Consider the following 9,049-nt stretch of genomic DNA (forward strand, 5'->3'; position numbering starts at 1 on the left):
TAGTAAAATAAAATAGGTAATCATTTTGGTTGCCTTCCGCCTGAAGACTGCTGGAATAGGCTCCAGCTCCCCCCCGCGACCCTGACGGAGAAGCGGCTTAGAAAATGGATGGATGGATGGATGGATGGATGGATGGATTTTGGTTTAATATGATGGTAAGTTCCAGTGTAGTTTAACTAGATTACATTGAAAGTTCTAGACATTAAATAAGTATGACAAAATTGGTGATATGTACTAAGGCATCCTGATTAAATTACACTGAAATAACTAACAGGTTCTAGAAGGATACTTGACAGAAGTTCTAGGAACATGGTGGCATTGACATGTACTAAATAAACTGTTTGTACTCTACAGTACTGTACATTGCAGTTGGGCATGTCAGTGTAATTCAGTTAAACTGCCTTGCAGCTTACCATCATGTGATTATCTAGTACTTTGGAGTTTGTACCTCACACCTGCCCAATTAATACATAAAACTTAAGGCACTGTAAAAAGAAGCATCCTTATTTAGACTGTGAAACTGTATATTGTGGTTCCAGGTCTCTGCAGATTCACTCTTAAGTCTGTTTCTGCACAACTGACATGCAGTTCTGTGTTTTAAAGGTTTTAGTGAAGCATTTCCACAAAACTCTTTCACTGCAGTATTGAGGGATGTCAGCAACTTGTGAAGCCAGCAAAAAGCTTATGGAAATGATGAAGTGGAGGAGGAGAAAGCCTTGGAATGAAATGACTCTCTGAGCTGAAAGTGTAGGTGATGTTACAATTAATCCAGGGAGATTTATTAAGATTACTTATCTTCAAATAAATACATTTAAAAAAACTAATATGAATAATAAAAGAAAGTAAGAAAAAAAGTCTAGTGGTGTTAGAACAGTTAGTGTGTAAATTAAAAATGCCAATGAAGTTCAGCCTTAAGAACCTATTATTACTGGGCTAATTCAAAAGTTTGATCTTGATTGATTTCATCATGATATTGTAAATTGAGGCTGTCTTTTTGTCTGTGTAGTCTGCTATCCTGAAAATACATTCTTGAATGCTACAAATTTCTCAAAGGGCCCCTTTTTTCTGCCTTATGCTGAAAGTAGTTTCACTTTTTATCACACCTAAAAGTATTAAACAAACTTGTACAGTACTGTGGAGGATGGACACTTGGAGGATACACTTAATTACTTTAAAATCATTAATGTTTCAGTAGATATTTCTTTGGAGACCAGATATAAGATAATCCATTTACATAAAGGAGAAAATCAAAGGGAAACTGGAGTTCAGAAAACAAGATTAAAAGCTACAGAGAAAAATTGAACACTTAACAACCACCCGCAAGACCTGGTAGACACCAAAACTGTCCCTACCAGATAAACAGCACTTTAAGCTTTCATCTTTGAGAGAGATCTCAAACTGTCCACACTATGGGTCTAAAAGGATGTGCAACTATCAGGAATTTGTCAAGACAAGGAAACACACACATTAAGGAAACAAAACATTAAGAAGCTGCTGGTATTAGAAAATGCTAAACCAACTTCTAAGACTGTGCTTTGGAGGTGTGGCTGCAGATTTCTTTGAGAAATGGAAAATGAGACTTCTAAAAAGAACGGAAGCTGAAATAAAGGTTAAGAGGTAATAAAAGTAATAAAGGTTAAAGGTTTGATGTTATAGTTTTTGCTGCTGATGTTTTCTGGAAAATATTTTTTCTCTAAATTTTGCACAGTACTGTACATATAACATGATTTCAGTTTAGGTGATTCAAAAATCTGAGAAACAAATCATATTCAGTAAACTTTTCTTTCCTTGAGGGCAACACTTTATTTCTTTATTTATTTACTTTTTTGTTAATTTTAGATTCAGCAGTTAAATAAACTGGAGGATATAATCTTGTAATATAGTGGGCAGGCTGTGACTGTCTACATGTTATTGTTGGCAACGTTCAGCTGCATGTGTCCTTTGAATCACTTTCTCACTTGGTCATCATTGAAATAGCTATTTACAAATTCCACATATAAAGAACAATACACCCACATAACTCATTATTACTTGATTCTTCACTTTAATAAGGGTGTAGTCATACACACATTTCATGATATGATGGGGATTCAATTGTTTTTGATCAAGCTAAATCTGAGCTACTTGTGAAAGTTAACTAACCCTTTCAAAACTATTGTCTGGCCAATCCTTTGGACATGTTGGCTTTGGCCTTTTTATCATACATTAACATCTGCTCCCAGAGTAGTCGATCCACATGCATGCCTACATTAGCCATAGTCAAGTGAATAAGCTTGTGGGGCTGGAGCCTTCTGAGTGCACCCATGTTTTCCACCACAAGCAAAGCTTTTATCTAGGATGTTCTGAGGATTCTGAGCAAGTAATTTAGATTATTAAGGGCATATAAGTCATTTGTTTCATCATATTGTTTACTGTTTACATCTGTTTACATCTGTTACTTGATGCACTTTATGAACAGCTGCTCTACATATTTGCACATACGCATGTGTAGCTTTAATTTTAATTCTTTTGCACATACTGTATATTTTTACTCTTGCTTTTTACTACTGTTTTTAGAGTTATTCTTATATTTTCTTTTTGCAAATATGAATGGAGGAACAGCAAAGTAAGAATTTCATTGTACAGTGCAACTGTCTGTTCTTCTGTGTACATGACAATCAAACTCTTGAATCAGAGTGACATTAAAGGTCAAGTACATTCACATTCATATGTTTTCTTACTCAAAATGTATGTTGTAACATGAACTAAAGTAAAATCTACAGATTGCAGACTTTGGATAATTTTCTAAACATTGTTAAATGAGAAAAAGTGATGCTCTTCTGTGTACACCTTAAAGCCTTTACACCAAAGGGGAACCCTCACGCCCTTTAGGCCTTCAGAGAAGTTTCAATAGTATCATCGTCCTTGTTGTATTTATACTCTGTAAATACTGCAAATATTGCAATAATATTCTTATTTCTTTGTTTGATGTTTTGTTTGAAACAAAAGGGTTAAGATCTTGAAATGCCTGGTAGAAAGTTCAGTATCACTTTATTTGGATGGTCCACTGTAGATGCTTTGTAAATGCTCACTGAGTCAACTAAATGTCTATTAATTGCAATTAAACCTTAAGTTCAGTATGTAATGTTTTATTAAATCTATTCCTAACCCTAAACCTAATCCTAACCTTAAACTTAAGGCAAAACCTACAGCTACACCTACTCCTTACCATAACCCTAACCATAATGCTGTTGATAATCAACTGACTATTATCAGAAAGTTTGTTAGTGATTTAAGTATCTGTAGAACATCTATAGAGGACCATCCAAACAAAGAGTGACAGAAAGGTCATTCAGAATTTGATTAAGTGAAGCAAGCTCTCCCATTGGTTAGAACTTCAGGAGCTGGACTGAAGGCCTTACATGTTAGATTATCTAGCAACATAATTAGGAAGTGACATCATGCTTTGTTTTACAATGGGTGTGACAAGTTTCATGAGAATAATCAGAGGCCTTCTGGAAGCTCTAGATATGTCACTGACTGTGGTTACAAGCCACAGTCCAACCAGGTTTCAGTCTGTTGTTAGAAATGGAAAATGCTGTAGACTGAAGCTCTAAACTAAAAGAATGAAAGTTCAAATAAAACATATAGAATGTGTTTTACAACCAAAATGTTTGTGATTAATCTGTGCACCAATGCAAGCTGAGCTAACATAGTATTGGAAATCCTTAGCACTATCAGAAATTAGCACAATCAACATTTATGGTTGAGGGCTTTAGTCTGATAATAGATAACCCCTTACATGACCTGGACCCAAAGTTTTACTACACACTTCTATAAGCTAAGAACAGCTCAACCAGTTTGCATTGAAGTCCCTGTAGTTCTGGAATAATAAGCCTTAGTATGTAATAAGCATGGGATTTTAAGGGGTTAACAACCATTGGCCTAATAATATGTCACAAAATTCACAAGAATGTTAGTTTCGTCTGTTGTAATATAATATAAATGTCATGTTAATAAAACATATTTTGGTGTTATCATGCTGATATTTGCTGTTCTGCAGAATTTTTACCAGTATTAACCCCCCTTCTGGGGTCAGTTGACATTTCTACTTGTGTCACTTTCAGCCGAATTGCTCACAAACCGTAGGTGCTAGAGACAAAGGTCATGCATATGTATTTGCGAGATGTGGTGGTTGCTTGTGTAAAGGATTATCAATATTGTCATGTTGGCAGTGAAGAAGAACCAGAGAATGCTATATTTCTGCTCAGGGAAGGACATTGAAGAAAGCAGAAAAAGCCACTGCACAACGACCAGAATAGCAGAGAAGGTCACCTTTTGCCACACAACTTCTAACCCACAGCCCAATACAATAAACAACAAACACAGTTAACATGTAAGCACATCTTAAACCAACAATGACAACATAACAACAGCAACAACAATCATCCTTTTAATGGAGTGGGAAGCAGTGCATTTGATACAGCATGGAAGTGGCAGCACCTCAGCACCCCCGATTTCAGGACTACTACCACTAAAAATAATAATAATAAAACAGTGAACTTTATTTAATACATAATTTGAATGTAGCATAGAGCCCTGTGTGCTTGTTTTAGAGTGGAGTTTGTAATTTTATATTTTTTAAATATAGCAGTAGCATATTTTCTTCACAGTGGGTGAAACCTGGTTGCTTTGGGGGAGCATCTGTAAGGCATTGGTAGAGGTTGAGGTACAAAGAGAGAAAGTCTAAATTCTGAGCCCCAAAGCAGATAATATAGTTTTGTAACTATAAAATAATAACTGTAAAATAATAATCTATTGTAGTTACAAAGTTTTATCCACTGCTATCTCCCATCCTGCATGTGTTTCCATGTTAAATCTCACTGCATGACTCAATCAGTTACTACGCCACATATCAACAACCTGATTGGTCGACTGCTCAGTTAATTTGCATAAAGTTAATCCAGAATGAGAGAGCAGAAAGAGAATGTGCTTCCACGGATTGATTTGCCAAAGATATGTATATATTGTTATCCCTTAGCTCATTGTAGCACTGTTTGAAATGTTATATTTGTTCTAAACTAGCAAAATAAATAAATAAACAAAGGCAAATCATTTTGCATGATGTCATCAGTCAAGTCACATTTTCCATGCTCAAAATTTCAGCACCCCAACGTCAAACACCTTCACTTGTCCCTGCAATACATTTACATTTACATTTACAGCATTTAGCAGACGCTCTTATCCAGAGCGACTTACAAGAAGTGCTTTGTCAATCTAGAGAAAGTATCTTTGCTAGTTACCAGTAGCTTAGAGAAAAAGACAGTCCTGAGCTCGGATACTGCTAGATACAAATATGTCACTGCAGACACCAAGAGAAAAAGAAACAGAGTTGAATGCAGAACTCTGTGCCATTCAATGCAATACAATAACAATAAGATACAATACAATAATCTACAATACAGAGTGCAGTACAATAAAATAAGTGCAGCTTATAGTTCAATGCTCATTTAAGTGCTGTGTAAAGAGATGAGTCTTCAGTCTGCGTTTGAAGACAGCAAGAGACTCTGCTGTTGGGACAGCCAGTGGGAGTTCATTCCACCACCTGGGTACCAGTACAGAGAACATTCTCGACGCTTGTCTTCCGTGCACCTTGAAGGGTGGCGGGTCAAGCTGAGCTGTACTCGAAGCTCGAAGGGCTCGTGGTACAGTTTGAGATTTCACCATTGCCATCAAGTAGGTAGGGGCTGGTCCATTTTTGGCTTTGTAGGCAAGCATTAGGGTTTTAAATCTGATGCGTGCAGCTACAGGAAGCCAGTGAAGGGAGCGCAGCAGTGGGGTGACGTGGCTGAACTTGGGCAGATTGAAGATGAGTCGTGCTGCCGCATTCTGGATGAGTTGCAGAGGCTTGATGGTCTGCATGGGAAGACCAGCCAAGAGTGAGTTGCAGTAGTCAAACCTTGAGATGACCAGAGACTGCACTAGCACCTGGGTGGCCTCTCGGGTGAGGAAGGGTCGGATCCTCCAGATGTTGTACAGTAGATACCTGCATGACCGAGTCAGGTTCGCGATGTGAGTCGAGAACGATAACTGGCCGTCTAGGGTCACACCAAGACTTCTTGCCTCTGCAGATGGAACAATGAGGGAGTTCTCGAATGAGATGGCAAGATCATGATGAGGACCTGTAGTCGCAGGGATGAATATCAGCTCAGTCTTGCTGGGATTGAGCTTCAGGTGGTGGGCTGCCATCCATGTAGAGATGTCAGACAGGCATGCCGAGATGCGACTGGAAACCTGTGTGTCAGAGGGAGAGAAAGAAAACATTAGTTGAGTGTCATCAGCATAACAGTGGTAAGAGAAGCCATGAGAAGATATTACATCACCAAGAGAGCTAGTGTAAAGAGAAAAGGGAAGAGGCCCAGGACCGAGCCTTGGGGGACACCAGTGGAGAGCCTGCATGGAGAGGATGTGAACCCTCTCCATGTTACCTGATAAGAGCGATCCTCCAGGTAGGACTTGAACCACTTCCACGCATAACCAGTGATTCTGAGGTTGGTGAGGGTGTCCAGAAGGATCGTATGGTTGACTGTGTCAAAAGCTGCTGAGAGACCAAGAAGGATCAGGACAGAAGACAATTTGGCCGATCTTGCAGATTGGAGGTTCTCAGTCACTGCGATGAGGGCAGTTTCTGTAGAGTGTGCTGGTTTGAAGGCAGACTGGTTGGGGTCTTGGAGCTGGTTCTGTGTGAGAAAGAGAGAAAGTTGATTATAGACTGCACATTCAAGAACTTTTGAAAGGAAAGAAAGAAGAGATACCGGTCTGTAGTTGTTGACATCAGAGCTGTCAAGCATGGGTTTCTTCAAGATGGGGAGTACTCTTGCCATCTTGAAAGTTGCTGGAACTTCACCCGACGCCAAAGACTCATTGATGAGAAACGTGATGAAGGGCAATAGGTCCTCAGAGATTGACTGAAACAAAGCAGATGGGATTGGATCCAGTGGGCATGTGGTTGGGTTACTGGATTTGATCCATGCCTTTGTTGAAGGACAGCATCTGTGGAAAGAGAAGAGAAACAGTTTAAGGGATCGAGAACGAGATGATGCAGTCTAGTGGAAGGTGTGGGGACAGAGGGAAAGGACTGGCGGATTCTATCTACCTTCTCCTCAAAGAAGGTTACAAAATCCTCAGGGGTGAGAGAACAGGGTGCAGGGGGAGGAGGAGGGTTGAGAAGAGAGGAGAAAATGTTGAAGAGCTTGCGTGGATCACATGCTGATGCTTCCAGTTTCCCTTTGTAAAATGATGATTTTGCAGCAGTAACTTCAAGTGAGAACTTGGAAAGGAGAGATTGATAGGAGTGAAGATCTGAGTCAAGCTGGGATTTCCTCCACCTTCTCTCAGCCTTCCTTAGATCTTGTCGGTTGCTGCGCAGGACCCCTGTCAGCCAGGGGGCAGGTGGGGAAGATCTTGCTGGCCTGGAGGAGAGAGGACACAGGAGGTTAATTGCGGATGAGAGTGAAGCCAATACAAATTGGCCTCACTTTATTTGGATCGTCCACTACAGATTATTTACAGATGTTCCAATTACCAGACTATCTATTGACTATGAATGATTCTAACTATGAATTGATTCTAAACAGTGGTGGGGTTAGGGTTAGGATTTGGTCCGAGGTTAGGGCTAGGACCAGGGTAAGTGTTTGGTTTAGGTTTTGAGTTGAGGTGAAGGTTAGGGTTAGGATTAGATGCCAGGTTTACAGTTAAAGGAAATTATGGTCAATTTAATAGACATTTAGTTGAATGTAAGTTGAAAGTAAATTAAGTATCTATAAAGCATCTAAACTATGGACCATCCAACACAGCTTCTGAAACATGAAGCAAGTGGCAAGCACCACAGTATTATATTTCACATATTTTTTTAATCATTTAGGAAAAATCTGAATATATTAAGCATTGCTCTACTGAATGGCTGACAGAGTGTATAAAAAGTAGTTCATTGATCTAGACTTTCTTTTTCTCCTAACTTCCAATCATTTCTACATAGACGTCTAAGCGTAAGAAATCCCTATAACCTGTTAAACCCATTCTCTTTGATCAGGAATTTGCCAGGTCTCTTTGTATCTTGATAAAAAGAGAAAAATTGTGCATCTTTCAACAAGCAAACATCAGCATCAAAGTAATAAAAGGAAGAAAAAAAGTATGTCATCTAAATGGCATTCTTCCTTATAACAGAACATCAAGAAGTATGCTTGTTCCTGCTTGACACCAAAACTACAGTGCTACTTAGTCATGATCTATTTTAACCTTTACCTTGTTGTTTCACTCGATAGCCACTTTTTGAACTCCATCTACCATATAGCTCTATTATGTAGGTGCACAAGTACAGGCTGTAGTTCATCTGCTGCTGCCATCTGTCAGCCATTCTGTACCCCATTCATTAATGCTCAGTTTCTGACCAAAGAATGACTGTTCACTAGATATTATTTGGGTGGTGGACCACTCTCAGTTCTGTGACACAGCTTTGGTAGTGTGTGTGATGTAGTATGAGTGTATCAAGCACTTGGTGGGTTTTTTGTACATGTTAGTGTCACTACTGGTGGCCCACCACACATAAATATTCAGCTGAGAGCAGCTCCGTGGCCAGAACCTGAGCAGTGGTGGATGGCTAGAGGATGGCTAATATAATACTGTCATCACATTAAAACTTTGCAACACCAGCCTTTCTTCTGTTTTTCACACCACTTGAAACTGACAGTTGACCTTTGCTATGTATGAATATTTTATGATGAAATTACTAATAGAAATGTCTTAATTACTCAAATAATCATCATTACATAAATGTATTACTACTGGACAAATGTTTTAGGCTTTTTTTGGCAGCTTCTCATACCAGGCTGCTTTAAGGGGAGTTTATTTGTATTTATCCTTTTTCTCCCAAAGCAACACTTACATTCAAGTAGCTTAAAATATCATTTTGTGTTTGCGCAGTACATCAATTTTATGACGGTGATGTTCAAGTATCTAACTGCACAGCAACAAATTGGAAGCCAGAGCCTTCATTTATTGAATTTCCAGT

General features: G+C 38.9%; 1 pseudogene; it reads right to left on the minus strand.

The window, feature by feature from the left end:
- Positions 1-8,395, minus strand: part of LOC119263617 — a 32,329-nt pseudogene extending 23,934 nt beyond the window's left edge.
- Between the last annotated feature and the right edge of the window lie 654 nt (positions 8,396-9,049).

Source organism: Pygocentrus nattereri, chromosome 6 (assembly GCF_015220715.1).
Source record: "Pygocentrus nattereri isolate fPygNat1 chromosome 6, fPygNat1.pri, whole genome shotgun sequence".
NCBI classification, from domain to species: domain Eukaryota; kingdom Metazoa; phylum Chordata; class Actinopteri; order Characiformes; family Serrasalmidae; genus Pygocentrus; species Pygocentrus nattereri.